Here is an 18,909-nt window from a genome sequence, read left to right as displayed (position 1 = left end):
AGCTCGGAGAGATTTCCTGCTGTTCGGCCTACAAGATTGGACACCATTAACTACTTCTCATCCAGAGAAGAACGCATTACATCTCCCCGGTGACCTTGGGAATTCTCACCAAATCGCAATGCGAGCCTGTATAACAACTATTGATGGCTTTGCTTTAGTTTTTTCCTACTTTGGCATAACACAGGTCCATTATGGGTGAAATCTTGACACCGTCTGTCTTTACATGCTTGGCACGGATCGCGTTAGCCCAGTGAATGATATCATATAGACAGTGACATCACTTAGGCCATTACTGACAATGACTGTGGGTCTATAAATGGGGAGGGAGAGGGGCAGTGCAGTCAGTGCAGAAGAGACCGGGACAGAGGAGACACAAGGTATTGTGATTGTGCATATCGTTTACCATGGGGATCTCACTGACTCCGAAACACACAAAGACTCATGAAACTCTCCGAGAGCTGTTACGTCCTGCAACCCTCGGAGAAACTCAACTACTTCATAGGTCACATAGGATAACATGGGGAAAGTGCATACAGAGAACCTACACAGACTAGGTAGGCAGGAAAACCTTAACAAATGTAAGTATGTTTATAAATGATGACTAATATATGATAGTTCCTAGTATATAATAACAAAGTAATAACATAAAATATTTTTACTCATCTCCTAAGTGAAGTTGTAATGCCCCGATTCATCATTTCTGTTTCTCCACTTTTCTGGAATAATTTTGTGCCTTTTTAGTGAGTTTAGTACTTGCACCTCACTTTTTAAAGTTGTCCTCCTCCCCCCCTAAAATTTTGCTTATCCCAATGCTTTTAGACAGATTCATAAAATGCAACTTTCCCCAAATGTCGCATTTTTTTGGCGCATCTCGCTCTAGTCCCCCGCCTGAAGTAAGATTTCTGAGAGGAGTTTCCAATTCGGTGCGGCTTTGTAAAGGATTGGCGACTTTTGGTGCTGAAAAGTTGCACAAACCGATCAAAGACAAAAATAAAGAGCATTTTTTTTTATTTTAAGAGGGAAGGTCAGCCCACCTGAAGGATAAGGATACAAATTACATGGAAAGATCGTAGTATTGCAGTGTCCAGAAGGAAGCAAAAAATCAAGCAAAAAAGAATCCTACAAAATTCACATTTATTTCAAAAATATTAAAAAACAGAAAAGTACTTGACAGAAAGAATAGTCTGCAATCTATGCTTGTCTTACTGTCAAAAATACCAGAAAGTCTGATGGAAAACTAGACAGATCCTCATTAAATCAAGTGTGAACAAACCCTAAAAAAGTGTCATAAATAATTGCAAAAATGTGTTTTTTTCTTCCCAGAAACAGCGCCACACCTGTCTACGGGTTGTGTCTGGTATTGCACACTGAGATCCCATAAACAAGTATTCTAATTATGCATAACCCCATAATAATCGAGGTACCACCTACAAATGTGTCCCTCCTTACCTTTCCTATATCCTTGTGTTATATAAATAAAAACAGATATGTTAGTCTGTTGGGTATTTTCACTAACGCTAATGTCTTGAATTTTTTTTTCAAAATTTCTCATCTTCCAAACACACTCAAAAATGCAATAAAAAAATGCAAGTAACCTAATTTACTTAATAGGTGCATAAAATATGCAACATCAAATACTCACCAAAAGCTCACTGTGGGAACATAGCCTTAAAGTTGTTCTCCAGTGAAAACAAGTTATCAGTCACCTATCCATAGTGATAACTTGCTGATCAGTGTGGGTCTGATTGTGGGGATCTGCACTGATCGGCAGGACAGAGCACTTTTATCGCCGTTAGAATGGAGTGGCAGTGTGCATGGGTGATCAACGCTCCATTCAATTTCATGTGGCTGCCGAGCGCTGCACTCACCTTTTTCAGGCAGCCTCATAGAGAATGAATGGAGGAGCAGTTGAACATCTGGCCTTCCACTCCATTTTATGTAAGTTATCACCTAACCAACAGATAAGTAACTTATTATCACTTGACAACTCCTTTAATTCATCCTAGAATATTGCTTTTTATAAAATGTCTTAATATATAAGTCTACACTCAGCAAAGGTGAAAGTTTTGTAATGAAGAGATTGAATTGGTATCAGCTTAATATGTACTGATGCATCCTCCACCAATATGATGCTATGTGAACACTATGGTACACCAGTGTACTTTATGCCGCTTGCGTAGTGCGGCCATCTTAATCTACTTGACTACACAAATAGCGTAAGCGCATTGCTATGGCCGTAGCTCACCGCACCCGTCATATTGGCTGTCACTACATCTGTACAAAGTGTGCAGGAGCAGACGCTAATAACAAAACATATACTGCTCAAAAAAATTGAAGGGAAAGCTTATATCGTACGATAAGTGAAAGATTCCAGGGGAAAATCTTTAATTGAGGGCTGGATTTCTAATCACCCCAAAAATCAAAGTAAAAACTGGAATCACAGACGGATCCAATTTGTGTGAATTTAATCACATAACTCATAATGTGACTCAGAAATGTCCAGCCGTGTGCCTGTGTGCACTCCTGACACCATCTGGACATGTTCCTAAGGACATGGTGCACATGGATCAAGGCATCAGTGACAGTCTGTGGAGCTGCTTGGTATCGTCAGATGCACTGATACATAATGCCTCAGAGGGTCTCATTTGGATTCAGATCTGGAAAATGTGAGGAGCAGTCAATGGCATCAATGTCTTCATCATTGAGGAACTTACTTTACATTATGGCCACATGAGACTGGACATTGTCCTGCAGGAACTCCGGGAGCACAGTACTAATGTAACGTCCAACAATGACTATGAGGACTTCATCCCAGTACCTAACAGTGGTCAGAGTACCGTTGGCATTCACGTGGAGGTTTGTGCAACCTCCCAAGGATATATCTTCCCAGACCATCACTGACCCACCACCAAACCAGTCATGCTAGATGATATTACAACCAGCATAATGTCCACCACGGCGTCTCCAGACTCTTGCACATCTGTCACGTCTGCTTAGTGTGAACCTGCTCTCATCTGTGAAGAAAAGGAGATGCCAATTGTAGAACGGCCACTTCTGGTGATCTCTGGAAAATAACAATGGGGCGGCACGGTTCTGGGCTGTGAGCTCAGGTCTCACTACAAGGTGTCAGACCCTCATGCCATCTTCATGGAGTCTGTTTCTGACAGTTTGGTCAGAAAGATGTAAACCAATACACCTGGAGTTCATCTTGTAGGACTCTGGCAGTTCCTTCTCATGTTCTCAGTGCTTCATCTGGGTTGATGCCCTTCTATGGCCATGTCCGGCTCTTCTCGTGTATCGACTCTTGTCCTGGTATCTGCACCATGTTCTTCTGGAGGAGCTGGATAACTTGTGCAACATGAATGTGCTGAAGGTGCTGCCTCATGCAACAAGTAGTGAGAAGACAAAATGCAAAGCGAGAGAAGAACAAGTCAGGAAGGATAAGGAGAGAGCAATTGTCTGCGGTCACCAACTGCAAAACCATTCCTTTTTTGGAGTCGTCTTGCTGTTTCTCTCCGTTTCCTCTGTTCTCACTTTCATTTGCACCAAAGCCGGTGACACTGATTCACAATCACTTCTGCTTCCTAACCGGACAGACGGATATCTCTGAAGTGTAAGAGACTTGGGTCTACGCTGTGATGTGCGGAACTTTCCTTTAATTCTTCTGAGCAGTGTATATGTGGCACCCCAGGGGTCTGGTTTCCACAGTAACAGCCATGTTATGTCTGAGAGCAGGTGGGAGGTCTCTTGGTCAGGGATCCTATGCATGCCACACCTCCTGCCCAGTCTTGGGAGGGGAAGAACTTCCCCTATATAAACCCGGGGCTGAGGCAGGGTTAGGAGTCAAGGAGAGTAGAGACGAGAAACAGTCATAGGAAGAAACAGCAGAAGCTCAGTGGGAGCAATACTACTACGAGTCAGGGGCTGGCAGCTGCAGAGCTCGCCCTGACTGAGAAGCTTTCTTACCGGACCCGGCGTCCGAGGCTGTGGGGACTAACTCTTACCCAGCAGCAGAAGCCGATCGGCAGGGGATTGCAGGTCCTCTGGCCCAGAAACCCGAAGGCAAGGTCACACGCGTGGGACCAGCACCCCCATCGTGGAGCGGAAGCCATTAGAAGGCCCCGAGTCACCGGCCATACGGGTGAGCACCACACGGCACACTCAGGGACGTGGGCTACTTATATCCGCTTCTAGCAAGGTAGCCAGAAGAGTACAGTCAGTTTGGGAGGCCTACAACTCCGCCTGGCCAGGGGAGATCCCATCTGCTCAAGGACTGACCAGGCCCCGTTCGCTAGCAAGTACTCCGGGAGGGTCTATCGTTGTTACCAGTAAAGACCCTGAATTACACCGCACCGTCTCTGAGTGGTTCCTGCTACCCCCATCTTCCACGTCGGCTGCCCTGAGGCCATACCCCTCCCGTTGGGGGTTATACTATCATGCTGCACAATTCTACACCGGCCTCAGCGGTCTGCCCTGCAGCGGCAGCTCCATAGCTGCAAATCAACGGGTGGCGTAGTCGACACTCAAATAACACCTATCAAGACTGCCACACACTGAGTTTGACTCCCTGGGCACGGACCGGGTCCCCGCCACTCGGAGACTACAACCCTCATCTGATCCGGTTCCGGGTAAGCCCCCGTGCGCGAGACGCTGCGCGACACAGCAGGCCCAGGGGCGCGTCAACTTTGGCGTAGTCGGCAGGATTTCGTGCCCGCAACCACCGGGTACTGCGTGCCTGAAAAAGAGACTTTCAAACTCACCTGTGGTGAAGATTCCCGCCATCCGGCGCCATTTTCAGCCTTCTTCCCGCCATCTGTGAAGATTCCCGCCATCCGGCGCCATCTTCAGCCTTCTTCCCGCCATCCGTGGAGTTTTCCCGCCGTTGGACGCCATCTTGAGGACGCCGCGCGGGAAGAAGAGGGGCGTGGACTCCGAAAAGCCCGCGAGAACTGAAGCCCCGCCTCACGTCCGGACGTTGCGTAAGGTCCTGGAAGGAGCCCAGCAGACGCCGACGTCACCGGAGCGCGACGGAAGGTCCTCAACCCTGACGATTCACTGCGGAGCCGCGGCCTACGGAAGAGGATCATCGCAAGGTAGGCCACGGTCCACTAGGGGGGAGAAGGATGTCGGATACGGAGGAGAGCTTCACCGCTTCAACCCCCGCCAGCGCCACCGCTGTCGCGGTCATGCCTTTCACCATGCCCTATATCCCGGGGGCAGCCTGGCTACCCCAGTACTCAGGGGAGTCACATACCCTGCAGGACTTTAGAGAAAGGCTGGATAGCCTCTTCCAGGTGTACCCCCTCACAGAAGAGCAAAAAGTGAGCATCCTGGTGGCCCAATTAACCGGAGCAGCCCGAAGGGAGGTAAAGTCCTGGCCACCTGGGGGGAGGACTGTCGCAGGGATACTAACCCGGCTGAGGGACACCTTTGATACCCGCACCTCAGCCGAGATCAAGCTTAGATTCTACGGGTGCAAACAGCGGGCCCATGAGAGTATAAGGGACTATGCCCTGAACCTACAAGAGGCCCTGAGAGTCGTTAAGCAGACCGACCCTGACGGCGTGGGAGACGAGGACAGGCTGTTGACTGAACAATTTATAGAGGGTTTATATTGCAATGCCCACCGAACCCAGTTGCGGGCAATGGCCCTACAGGACCCTCATCTGGGATTTGCACAGTTCAAGGACAGAGCCATCCGGGTGCTCCGAGAACCGGCACCGGATGGCGTTGTGACCCACAGGCGCCCAGCTATCACTTACCACCAGGAGGCGGCGCCCTTGTCGGCAGGGCCTGTAGGGGCTGATGCGCAGGCTTTGAACAATGACCCGGCTCCAGACCTGCACCATCAGGTCCAAGAGCTAGCTAAAAGCGTTGCTGCGTTAACCCGAACTGTGCAGTCTTTACAGGCTTCCACTCCAGGGAAGATCCAGCTGGCATCCGGACCGGAGAACATCCCGTGGCGTCGACCAAGGAGGACCCCACCGGCCAGAGGAAGACCCAGTGACCGGTACAACGAGGACGGACAGCCCATCTGTAGCCGCTGCAATCAACCCGGACATATGGCAAGGTACTGTCCTTTAAACTGGCACAACCTGGGGGTAGAGGGCCAACCCCCAGGAAAAAGATCACCAGGCCCATCGAACTGGCGCGACAAATATGTCGGAGGACGTCCAGTCTTGCCTGTGGTACTGGATGGCATCCCTATGAGTGCCCTACTGGACACCGGGTCACAGGTCACCACCATCCCGTACGTGCTCTTCAAGCAGTACTGGAATGACTCGGATATAACCCGCTACCCTGACGACGACTTGAGTATCATCGCCAGCAATGGTCAGCCCGTGCCACAGATCGGATTTAAAGAGGCGACCATTAAAATTGGTAGAGTCGAACTGGCAGCACAGGGACTGATTATTGTAGACATTGACAAACACGAGAGTCACCCAAAGATAACGCTAGGAACTAATGTAATTGAAAATTGTCTTGCAGAGGTGATTTTCCTTTTACAACAGGTTGCCAAGAACGCCAGCTCCGGCGAGCAGCGAGTGCTCCAGAAAGAGATCCGGGCACTGATGCGACGGCAACAGGTGGAACTCTCCGGCGGTGAGATTGGTAGCGTAAGAATGTGTGACCCTTTCCCTATTGCCATGCCCCCAAAAAGTGAAATGATGATTTGGTGCCGGGCAGCTATTGGTCCGAGAGGTAGGGATTACCAGGCAATGGTAGAACCAGTTTACTCAGACAGTAGGCCCACCATTTTGACAGCACGGGGGGTGGTTAATGTACGCCATGGGAGGGTGCCCGTTCGCCTAATAAATATCGGGAAGAGGGAAGTATACCTACCCCGGTATGCCACGCTAGCCAAATTATATATCATCAACCAAAACTCTATACAGTCTGTGGAACCCTTGCCTCCATCTCACCCGGAGGAAGGTAACGGCTCTAAGAAAGTAATGGAGGATTGGTGTCAGCAACTACACTTGGGAACTGACTCCACTCCCCCCCACCAGAAACAGGGAGTCTACCGGGTGGTTCAAGAGTATGAGAGAGTGTTTAGTAAACACCCGTTAGACTTCGGGCGAGTTAAGGGGGTAGAACACCGCATCCCCACGGGAGATCATCCTCCCATAAAAGAGAGGTATCGACCCGTACCCCCTGCACATTACCAACACGCCAAGGGGATGCTTAGAGACGTGAAGGAGGCTGGGGTAATCCAGGATAGCTGTAGCCCCTGGGCAGCCCCACTAGTTTTAGTCAAAAAGAAAGACAACACTATGAGGATGTGTGTAGATTACCGGAAAATCAATCGTATCACACACAAGGATGCGTACCCTTTACCAAGGATAGAGGAGTCTTTGGCTGCTTTAAGATCTGCTAACTTCTTCTCTACCTTGGATCTCACTAGCGGGTACTGGCAGGTTCCTGTAGCAGAGGCGGACCGGGAGAAGACCGCATTCACCACCCCGATGGGACTTAGCGAGTTTACCTGTATGCCGTTTGGACTTTGTAACGCACCAGGAACCTTCCAACGATTAATGGAGTGCTGTCTGGGACACAAAAACTTCGAGACGGTCCTGTTGTACCTGGACGATGTCATCGTATATTCCAAGACTTATGAGGACCACCTGAAACATCTGGCGGAAGTGTTCGAAGCCCTGGCAAGTTACGGCCTGAAGGTGAAACCCTCTAAGTGTCACCTCCTGAAGCCAAAGGTGCAGTACCTGGGACACGTGGTGAGCGCTGACGGAGTGGCTCCCGACCCTGATAAGATCACCGCAATTAAGGAATGGCCAAGTCCCTCCAGTATAAAGGAAGTGCGGCAGTTCCTTGGGTTGGTAGGCTATTACCGCAGATTCATCCCCATTTTCACCAAAAAGGCAGCTCCTATGCAGGACCTCCTGATAGGCCAGTCCCGGAAGGCCAAGAACCAGAAGCCGCCCTTCAGATGGGAGAAGTTAGAAGAAGAGTCCTTCCGCCAGCTGAAGATGGCCCTCACGGGGGATGAAATCCTGGCGTACCCCGATTACAGCCAGCCCTTTATCCTCTACACTGACGCAAGTAACATCGGGCTAGGAGCTGTGCTGTCCCAGATCCAGCAGGGGAAAGAACGAGTAATCGCTTACGCCAGCCGAAAACTGCGACCCACCGAGAGAAACCCGGAGAATTACAGCTCCTTTAAGCTAGAGTTCCTGGCAGTGGTGTGGGCAGTCACCGAACGCTTTAAGCACTACCTCGCTTCTTCCCGGTTCATCGTGTACACGGATAACAACCCGTTGACACACCTGGACACAGCAAGACTCGGTGCCCTAGAGCAGAGATGGATGGCTCGTCTGTCCAACTACGAGTTCACAATCAAATACCGGGCAGGACGCTCCAATACCAACGCGGACGCCCTGTCCAGGATGCCAAATCTACCGGACGTAGGAGAAGATCAAGAGGAACTGGAAGAAGTCGAACTCCCTGCGTTCCACCGTCATGGGACTATCCAGTGTTCCCACCGGGTAGGGAGTAAGCAAGCCGCTACGTTTAACCCCTTGCCTCACTACAACTGGGCGGAAACGCAAGACAGCGACCCTGCCGTCCGGCTGGTAAAGGAGATGCTGACTCGGCCAGAGGCTCGCCTTGACCCAGACGCTCCGGAGGAAGCCAAGCAACTGTGGGCAGAAAAGAGTAGACTGTTCCTTTACAAGGGGAAGTTGTGCCGCAGAATGGTTAACTCCCGGACGCATGAACTAATCTGGCAAGTAGTGGTGCCACGAAGAGACGCAGCCATGGTGATGGAGGCATACCACGACGGGGCTGGACACTTCGGATGGAAGAAGCTGGAGTTCCTGCTGCGCGAGCGGTTCCACTGGGTAGGCATGAGGGGAACCATCGAGAGGTGGTGCAGAGACTGTGGCCCGTGCAACCTAAGAAGGAAGGACCGTGCCAGCCAGAAGACTCCCCTGCAGTCCATCATCACCCGGCAGCCGTTGGAACTGGTAGCCTTGGATCATGTAAAACTGACCCCAAGCAGAAGTGGCTACGTCTACGCACTAACCATCGTGGATCACTACTCCTGGTTCTTGGTTGTCGTCCCCGTCAAGGACTTAACAGCTCGAACAGCAGCTAGAGCCTTCCAGCAGCATTTCTGCCGTCCACACGGGTACCCGGACCAAGTGTTGACAGACCAGGGACCTGCCTTTGAAGCGGAGGTCTTCCAAGAATTCTGCACTCTGTATGGCTGCCGGAAGATAAGGACGACACCCTATCATCCGCAAACTAATGGACTTTGTGAGAAAATGAACCAGGTGGTAATGGATCTTCTGAAAACGTTGCCCCTGGAAGAACGCGGTCTGTGGCCTGAGAAGCTGCCCGATCTGGTGGACCTATACAACCACATCCCGGTAGGTTCCACCAACTGTACCCCGGCTTACCTAATGAGGGCGAGACCTGGTAAGTTACCTGTTGACCTGGAAATGGGAGTCCTGACACCCGAGGACACTTCACCAGAAGCAGACTGGGACACAGAGAGGCAGCAGCAGTACCGGAGAGTACAGGAGAGCGTGGAGCGAAGTCTCTGTCAGGCTAGGGAAAGACAAGAGAAAACTTACAACCAGTATGCTCCCGCTGTTCCCCTGGTACCCGGAGAGCAGGTCTTGAAGAGAAAAAGACGGCTCCACAAGTTGGACGACCAGTGGGAGAAGGACCCGTACACCGTACTGCCCTCAAGCCACGACAACCCAAAGGTCTGTACCATCAGTAAAGACGGAGGTGAAACCACAACCATTGTATCCCGGGATCACCTGAAGAAGTGTCCCGAACAGCTACGGAACCCTGAAGAGGAACAAGAAGACCCTCGACCCGTAGAGGAAAGGGAAGACATGGTTAGTACTGTGCTCGGAGACTTCCCTCGGTCTTGGACTCAAGTCAATGGCGCAGTTGTGGTACCCGTACTCACCTTCCTCCAACCCGCATCCCAAGCACCTACGGAGCGACAGGTAGAGCTGGAAGAGCAGCCGGTCCAGGAGGCAGAAGACTCCACACAAGCAGAACAGGAGGATCAACCCTCTGCTTATAGTGAGCCTGCCGTACCCCTAGTGAGCCAAAGAGCCGGTAGACAGCTGCCCAGTTTACCCTTGACAGCTCCTACACCCTGTAGTTCAGGGCTAGACAGTGAGCTCCGTAGGTCCACTAGGGCCACTAGAGGCCAGTTACCCGCACGTTGGAGGATTTGAAATGTATAAGTTGTTTTATTTGTGGTTACCTGTTTTTCTTATTGCTTGTGTATAATTATGTGTTTCTAGTTGTTTATAGGAGTTTTTGGTGGATTTACCGGGAATCCTGTGTACATAGTTGGAGCGTAACCCAGGACGGACTAAAGACTGTTAAGAACTCGGGGCAGAACAGACCCCTACCTGGTTACGTCTCCCTGTTTTGGTGAAATGGACACCTTGCTTTCTTCAAAGACTGCACCCGGTTACGGACATGCCGTGACCACCTTTATATGTTTCTTTATTGTATTGTTATTGTTATACCTTGTTATGTTTTTTCAAAAATATGTTTAGTCCCGGAGTACTAAATTTCACTAGGGGGGAATGTGGCACCCCAGGGGTCTGGTTTCCACAGTAACAGCCATGTTATGTCTGAGAGCAGGTGGGAGGTCTCTTGGTCAGGGATCCTATGCATGCCATACCTCCTGCCCAGTCTTGGGAGGGGAAGAACTTCCCCTATATAAACCCGGGGCTGAGGCAGGGTTAGGAGTCAAGGAGAGTAGAGACGAGAAACAGTCATAGGAAGAAACAGCAGAAGCTCAGTGGGAGCAATACTACTATGAGTCAGGGGCTGGCAGCTGCAGAGCTCGCCCTGACTGAGAAGCTTTCTTACCGGACCCGGCGTCCGAGGCTGTGGGGACTAACTCTTACCCAGCAGCAGAAGCCGACCGGCAGGGGATTGCAGGTCCTCTGGCCCAGAAACCCGAAGGCAAGGTCACACGCGTGGGACCAGCACCGCCATCGTGGAGCGGAAGCCATTAGAAGAAGGCCCCGAGTCACCGGCCATACGGGTGAGCACCACACGGCACACTCAGGGACGTGGGCTACTTATATCCGCTTCTAGCAAGGTAGCCAGAAGAGTACAGTCAGTTTGGGAGGCCTACAACTCCGCCTGGCCAGGGGAGATCCCATCTGCTCAAGGACTGACCAGGCCCCGTTCGCTAGCAAGTACTCCGGGAGGGTCTATCGTTGTTACCAGTAAAGACCCTGAATTACACCGCACCGTCTCTGAGTGGTTCCTGCTACCCCCATATTCCACGTCGGCTGCCCTGAGGCCATACCCCTCCCGTTGGGGGTTATACTATCACGCTGCACAATTCTACACCGGCCTCAGTGGTCTGCCCTGCAGCGGCAGCTCCATAGCTGCAAATCAACGGGTGGCGTAGTCGACACTCAAATAACACCTATCAAGACTGCCACACACTGAGTTTGACTCCCTGGGCACGGACCGGGTCCCCGCCACTCGGAGACTACAACCCTCATCTGATCCGGTTCCGGGTAAGCCCCCGTGCGCGAGACGCTGCGCGACACAGCAGGCCCAGGGGCGCGTCATATATACTATGTATGTGGTATATTCTAGTATACATATCGCACATCCTCCACTCACGCATTGGACACGTGATACAAGCCATTCACATGCTACCTAATTACACACTTAAAGGGGTCGGCCATTTTCTCTTGTAAGTGTAGCTCTCCTCACAGACGGCACAGCTCTGCAGTCCATACAATGGCTGCTGGCGGAGGAGCAGTGACCGGACCTGTCCATCAGCCTCCTCCAATAGTAAAATACCTCACAAGGGAAAGCTGGTTTTCTATTGGAGGAAACTGATGGACAGATTTGATCACAGGCTCCTCCGCCAGGAGCCATTGTAAGGACAGAGGTGCTCGACAGTCTCTGAGGAAAGCTGCACGAATAAGAGTAAGTGGCCGACCACTTTTAACCCTTCTCCACATACTGTATGACGTACATTTACACCATATGTTGTGTACCTGACTTTGCTAATGGCTTACACCCCAAACACCTGCATCTTTCCCAGCAGATGATGACTGATTTAATCAGCCATCTTGTGCCTCTAACATCCGCGGGTGCAGTGGTGCTTCGCCCATGGCTGTTAACCTCTTAAATCCGGCTGTCATTCTCTGACAGCGTGATTTAACCCAGGGGGCGAGCCATTCCATGCTCCCATCAGTGCACCCATGACGTGATTGCGGGGCGCCGATGGGTTGCCATGACAGCTGAATGTCTGCTCAAGACCCCCGTGTCTGTCATTACGATCCTCATTTGAAAGCCAGCCTTTGGCCGGCGTTCATAGGAGATCATGATTTTCACTATACATAGCAGTTCTGAAGCCCTGCTAGGTATAGCACAAGCGATCAGAAGATCGCTGCTTCAAATCCCCTAAGAAAACTAATAAATACAGTGAAAAAAATGAAAAAATTAAAAAAAATAATTTTCAAATCACCCCCCTTTTTGCCCCATTACAAATAAAACAAAAGGAATAAAAATTACACATATTTGGTATCAATTAGTTCATAAAAGTCCGATCTATCAAAATATAAAATAAATTAATCCGATCGGCAAACGTCATAAGGAGAGAAAAAAAATCAAAACTCCAGAATTATTTTTTTTCCTCGCCGCAACATTGAAATAAAATGTAATAACACGTGATCAAAACATCGTATCTATCCCAAAATGGTATCAATAAAAAAAACGTCAGCTCAGGGCGCAAAAAATAAGCCCTCACCCGGCCCCAGATTCCAAAAAATGGAGACGCTACGGGTCTCAGAAAATGTCGAAACAAACAAAAAAAAATTTTCTGCAAATCTCCCAATTTTTTTTTCACCACTTAAATTAAAAAAAAAACAACTATTGATGTTTGGTATTTGTGTAATTGTACTGACCTGGAGAACCATATTGTCAGGTCAGTTTTACCGTAAAGTGAACATGGTAAATAAAAAATAAAAAATCCAAAAAACAATTGTGGAATTGCACTTTTTTTTTTCAATTTCAACCCAATTTTTTTTCCCGCTCTCCAGTACATGATATCGTAAAATCAATAATGTCATTCAAAATTACAACTTGTCCCTCAAAAAACAAGCCCTCATACAGCTATAAATAGGGAAGTTATGGCTCTTGGAAAAAGGGGAGGAAAAAAACAAAAAAGGAAAATCGCCCAAAGGGGATCAAGAGGAGCTGTCAGCAGATCAAAAGTGGCCAATTTTTGGTCTTATTTCATTCCCGCTGCTCCTCTGATTATTTAGTTTTTTTTGTCTTTTTGAAATCCACCACGGTTGCAGAGATATGGGCCGCTTCATTCAGTGGTAATTTTTATGGTCTTTACAAGGGGACGTAGCTCACAATCAGATAACAGACACGCCCCAGAGGATTATGTGAGTCACGACCCATTAGTAAAGACCATAAAAAGTTGTGGTAAATAAAAAGGCCCATACAGTATCTCACAAAAGTGAGTACACCCTCATATTTATGTAAATATTTTATTATATCTTTTCATGGGACAACACTGAAGATATGACACTGATACAATGTAAAGTGGTTAGTGTACAGCTTGTATAACAGTGTACATTTGGTGTGCCCTCTAAATAACTCAACACACAGCCTTTAAAGGGGTTGTCCACTACTTTGACATTGACGCCCTATCCATGGGATAGAGCATTAATGTATGATCGGCCGGGGTCCCGCACGCGGCACCCCTGCTGATCAACTGTTATCGGTGGCAGCGGCCGCCAGCCGGAAGTCCTTACCTACGGTGCTTGGCTGTCCATTTGTAGTGGCTGTTGCTTGTAACTGCACATCCGCCTCTCATTCAATTCAATGGGAGCCGGATGTGCAGTGCCCCGTGGCGGCCACTACAGATGGACGGCCAAGCACCGCTGGCAAAGACTTCCGGCTGGCAGCCGCTGCTGCCGGCACCGATAACAGCTGATCGGCGGGGGTGCCGCGTGCAGGACCCCGGCCGACCATACATTGATGCCCTATCCTTTGTTGCCAGCGGTTTAGACATTAATAGCTGTGTGTTGAGTTATTTTGAGGGCACCAATTTTACACTGTCATACAAGCTGTACACTGACTACTTTACATTCTATCAAAGCGTGATATCTTCAGTGTTGTCCCATGAAAAGATCTAATAAAATATTTACAAAAATGTGAGGGGTGTACTCATTTTTGTGAGATATTGTATCTCTGGAACCATATGGCCGATTAAAAAAAAAAAGAATAGTCAATGGAATATAATAATTAGAGCAAAAACTACCCACTTTTGACCTGGAGACAAATCCTCTTTTTACATCAGGTTTTTGTGTAAAAAAAAAACACCTTTTTTTCATTTTTGGTAATTTTTTATTTGTATTTACACATCACAACTATCTGTATTAAAAATCAAAAATAGAAATCTTGCAATTTTCACACTGGCCACTGCGGCTCTTTTAAACTCTTAGAGGGAATCTATCACTAGGATCAACCCTCCTAAGCCGGTCTATATGGGCATGAAGGTCATAGAGAGTTGAATAAAATTATATCTTGATATATGGGATCTGATGAATGGTTCCTGAGAAATCTACATTTTTCTTAATATGTAAATGAGCTGTTAAGATCTATGGGCCGGACATAGATCTCCCTGAGAATCTGCATTCAGAAATTATTGTAAATGACAGGGGGAGTTACCAGTGTGAGAGATGTAGATCAGGAGAGCAGACTGTCAGTCATTACATGTCTCACACTGGTAACTCCCCCTTTCATTTACAATAATCTCTAGAGGCAGATTCTCAGGGAGATCTATGTCCGACCCATAGATCTTACCAGCTCATTTACATATTAAGAAAAATGTGGATTTCTGTGAAATAAGACATCCGATCGCAGATATCAAGGTATCATTTTATTCAGCTTCCCATGACCTACATGCCCATACAGACGGCTTAGGAGGATTGATCCTACTGACAGATTCCATTTAACTTCCTATTGTTTCAGGAAACAAAACATTTATATGTTGTACAATGAACAGACCCTATATTTTCCACTGAGGCATCTAATGAGCATGCATAAAGGTTATTGTGAAGGTCAGCTGTGACATCAAGTATTGTGATTGGTGAATCCTGTGTCATTGCTGTGTATAGAGGTGTTACCTGGCATCGTAATCCTGTCTCTGCTGATAAGGAGCCTGCTGAAAACTCTTCCTGAAAGGACAGGAACTATGAGTCTAAAAAAGCCCTAGTGGCCAGTGTAAAAATTGCAAGTTTTTTTTTTTAATTAAATCTTGATATAAAAAAAAAATCTATTTCCATAATTTTTAAGAAAAATACATTTATCTGATTAGGTCATTTTCTGATGATAGTTTCCCTTTATCCATCTTTTGCCCAGTGCTGACTGACAAACATCTACACCCAATGATGCTGCATACAAAGCCACGGCACCACAAATGCACCACTTACACACAGGACACACGCTTCACACTTGCTTCTCTCTTCTGTGATCCCACACACACCACTCACACATCGGACACCCGCCACACCTGATCTAATCGTCCACAATCCAATATTGTGAACCCACTACAACCGAAATAGTGATGGCCCCTACAATCCTCATTGAGGCAGTAAGAGGGTCCTCATCACCAGCGGGCCCTGGTGCACTGACTGTAGAGGCTATATGCAAACCCATTTGTGATAGACTAGAGCTGGTTATTGCACACGTAATAGTTTACAAACAATACAATAAAAAAAAAACAATAAAAATATCTTTTCGTCCTAGGCTGTGTTCAGATGCAGTGGTCATTCTGCAACTTTTAGCCATGTACCGCTGCTTTGTTTTTACCGTTTCCGTGTAAAATCACTTAATTTTGCAGGAAAACAACTATGTCACCTGAAAAGCCAATATCACCGACTACATGGTCTTACGTGATTGTGCAGGGAAATAGTAATAGGAACGCAAAATGGCCGCTATGTGTGAACGTCGCCTTACAAAGTATCTCAAATCTACAAGACAGCCGATAAGGGTCTGATTGCTTTTAGCCTCCTCCATTCATGAGAGCGTGGGGTCCTATGCCCCCCTGTGTGAATGGACAAGTGGTCTCAAATTCTTGTTGATACTCCATCAATTGTCTACAGGACTGATAAAGACATCTGAGCCCTGTGCTCCGCTAGACAATGAACTGAGCAGCGATGCACAAGCGTGACCGCCAGTCCATTTAAACGAGGGGGCAAGACGCCTTTTACTCATGATAAGTCGGAGGAGTCCCAGCATTTGGGTCACTAAAAATTAGACTCTTCATCAACAATGGAATTGAATATGTACCAGATTATCAAAAATTCTGGATTGTCAGACAGTAACAGTAAAGTAGAAATGAAATATTACTCTTTTGCCCAAGGTGATGAGTGCCAGGGCTGGTGCCAACAAGCTACTGTGTTTTTGGCTGAATTTTTAGAATATAGATGGAGTGTTTGGATATAAATCTGAAGTTTTGCCCCGAGCGAAGGAAAGTTCCACCAGGTGTTTGGGTGTAGCAGTTTTGGACTCAATTATCTTCTACAATTAGCAGAAGATAATTCTCTAAGATCACGTTTTATACATAAAAAAACCTCTATGATAAAATTTAAAAAGAAAATATCCAAAAGACACATCAAACTATTCCGATGATCCTCTAATGAAGCGCACATTATGGTGATTTTTTTTTTGCCAGGTCCTTGCATTTGTGTATCAAGGTCTGAGGACAGACGGTGATGTACTGACTGGCCACCCAAATGCAACAGCCACATATATACATATATACAAGTTATAGGGTACATGCACATGGCAGTCAAAAACATTCATTTTTCACGCAGAATGTGCTTCAGGAATTGCTCTTTCTTTCCAGAGTTTTGTAAACTTGAAGCGTCTTTTCTCTTTTTTTAAGCTTTTTTTGTAATTTCTTAAGTGTTTTTTTCAATGTTTTTTTTTTTCAGCGTATGTTATTCTAAGTGTTTTTTTAGGTTATTTTTACAGTAATTTTCCAGTTGTTTTTTTTTAATTCCAATAAACAATAAAGAAACAAAAATGCTGAAGGACCGGGGCATCTCCTGGGTGTCTTTTGAGCTTTTCCTTTGATGTGTAAAGTACAGAACGTCTTCGGAATAGGAAACCCCTGAAGAATAGTCGGGTCATTTCTTTTAACCACTTAGTATTTTTGGAAGCCTGAAGCAATTAAAAGACGCTCAAAAGCCTGAACATATGATCGGCAAGTGGTTTTCACATTGCAGCGCATATGTTCGTTCTTTTCAGCATTTTTTAACCGCTTTTTCAGGCGGGTTTCGGAGCGGACGTCGTGCGTACTGACCCTAACAAACCTTTTTTCCCCAAAGTGTTTTTCTTACAGTGCCTTGTTTGATGAGGATTCCATCAAAAACTGCTTTACAGAACTGACATGCACTTTTTTTTCCCACTAGGTGATTTTCAAAGCCTGCAGGAAAAAAATGCTCAAAAAAATCCTCATATGAACAGTCATGAGGATTTCCTGTAGAAATGAGTAGGAAGAGTTTTACAAGTGTTTATGAAGCAGTTTTTAAAGGGGTTATCTGTGACTTTTTTTTTTTCTTTTTTTATGGGGCTAAGAACTCACTGGCAGATAGTTGCTAACTACCTACCTGTTCTGCCCGGCGCTTATCTCTGCTGTCTCATGGCTGCCATGGACCGCTTCTGCTTCTTCATTTGATCTCATGTCCACAGAGCAGCTCTTCCTATTCTAGTATGCTGACATCATGCTTTATTGACAGTTGGCTCCCCGCAGTTAGGCAGCAGGGAGCCAGCTGTCAATTAGCATGACATTGGTAGTGATGCCCCGTTGACGACCCAGAGCTGAAGAGAAGAAGCCGCTCTGTCGACGTGACGTCACCAGAAGCCGCAGAATTACCGGCTGGAGCGGTCTGTAATCAGTCTTAGCTGGCAGAGATCGGCGACAGCCAGGTAGTTAGAAAATACCTGCCTGTAAGTTCTTAGCCCCATAAGAAGATAATACAAAAGTCTCGGATAATATCTTTAAAGAGGATTTTGGAGCGAATCTTCTCCAAGAAACTCCTAATCTCAAAAAAAATTCTATGTGAACATTGCCTGAAAAAATCCCTTTAATTAAAGGGGTTGTACAGTGAAAACAAGATATCAGCTATCTTGCTGTCTGATCGGCAGAACAAGAGCACTTTTATTACCTTAGTTTCAAAATGAAGCGGCAGATTTGACGCCCGAACACCGCTCCATTCATTTTATATGTGGCTGACAGAAAAAGCCAAGCGCAGCCCCTTAGTCGGACAAGCGCACTGCCACTCCATTCTAAGGGCTCGTTCACACATCTGATTTTTTTCGTATGAGTGCTGTGGTTTTCACGGATAGCACTCGTTCCCATAATATTCTATGGGGCTGTGCACAATTCCGATTTTCTTTCCTTGGACCGAGCCGTCTGCGGAAAACGTCGGAAACACGTCCGATTTTGATCCGATACTCAATGCAAGTCTATGTCTCCGTGAAAAAATCAGACCGATTTTCACAGACTGTTAGAATGGAGAAGGTGGGGGAACTTTTTTTTCTTTTTTCTCTCCATATGTGAGAAAAAAACGATGACACTCGGACCACACGCCGATCAAAGTCTGATCAGAATAATCGGTCGTTCGTGGAAAATACTGATGTCTGAATGAGCCCTTACAGGGGTAAAAGTTTCCCGTTCTGCCAATCGGTACAAGTCCCAACGGTCGGACACCCCACAAATGCTGTGGATAGGGGATTCCTGGACAACCCCTTTAACACCCTAGACTTTTGCAGGGGCACACTCTTCCCTTATTCTCCCCACTCTTATCCTTCATGTGCACGATGTATAACTTGTGTTTATGTTTCAGATACGAT

At 47.3% G+C, this 18,909-nt stretch overlaps 1 protein-coding gene across 6 annotated transcripts in view; it reads left to right on the top strand.

Moving 5' to 3' along the window:
- The first annotated feature begins 336 nt into the window (after nt 1-336).
- MVB12B (multivesicular body subunit 12B) overlaps nt 337-18,909 on the top strand; it is a 146,315-nt gene continuing 127,742 nt past the window's right edge. For 2 of the 6 annotated variants that reach the window (XM_073639774.1, XM_073639773.1), the window contains exon 1: nt 337-377. The gene's annotated coding sequence lies outside the window, so the exon portion shown is untranslated. Of the gene's footprint in view, nt 378-454; nt 579-18,909 lie in introns of those variants that run through there. The other 4 variants (XM_073639775.1, XM_073639776.1, XM_073639778.1 and 1 more) reach the window with 4 other exon arrangements.

Source organism: Phyllobates terribilis, unplaced genomic scaffold (genome assembly GCF_046119375.1).
Source record: "Phyllobates terribilis strain yellow unplaced genomic scaffold, ASM4611937v1 Scaffold_7__3_contigs__length_470593459, whole genome shotgun sequence".
Taxonomy (NCBI): domain Eukaryota; kingdom Metazoa; phylum Chordata; class Amphibia; order Anura; family Dendrobatidae; genus Phyllobates; species Phyllobates terribilis.
This window is presented reverse-complemented; position numbering and strand designations above follow the sequence as displayed.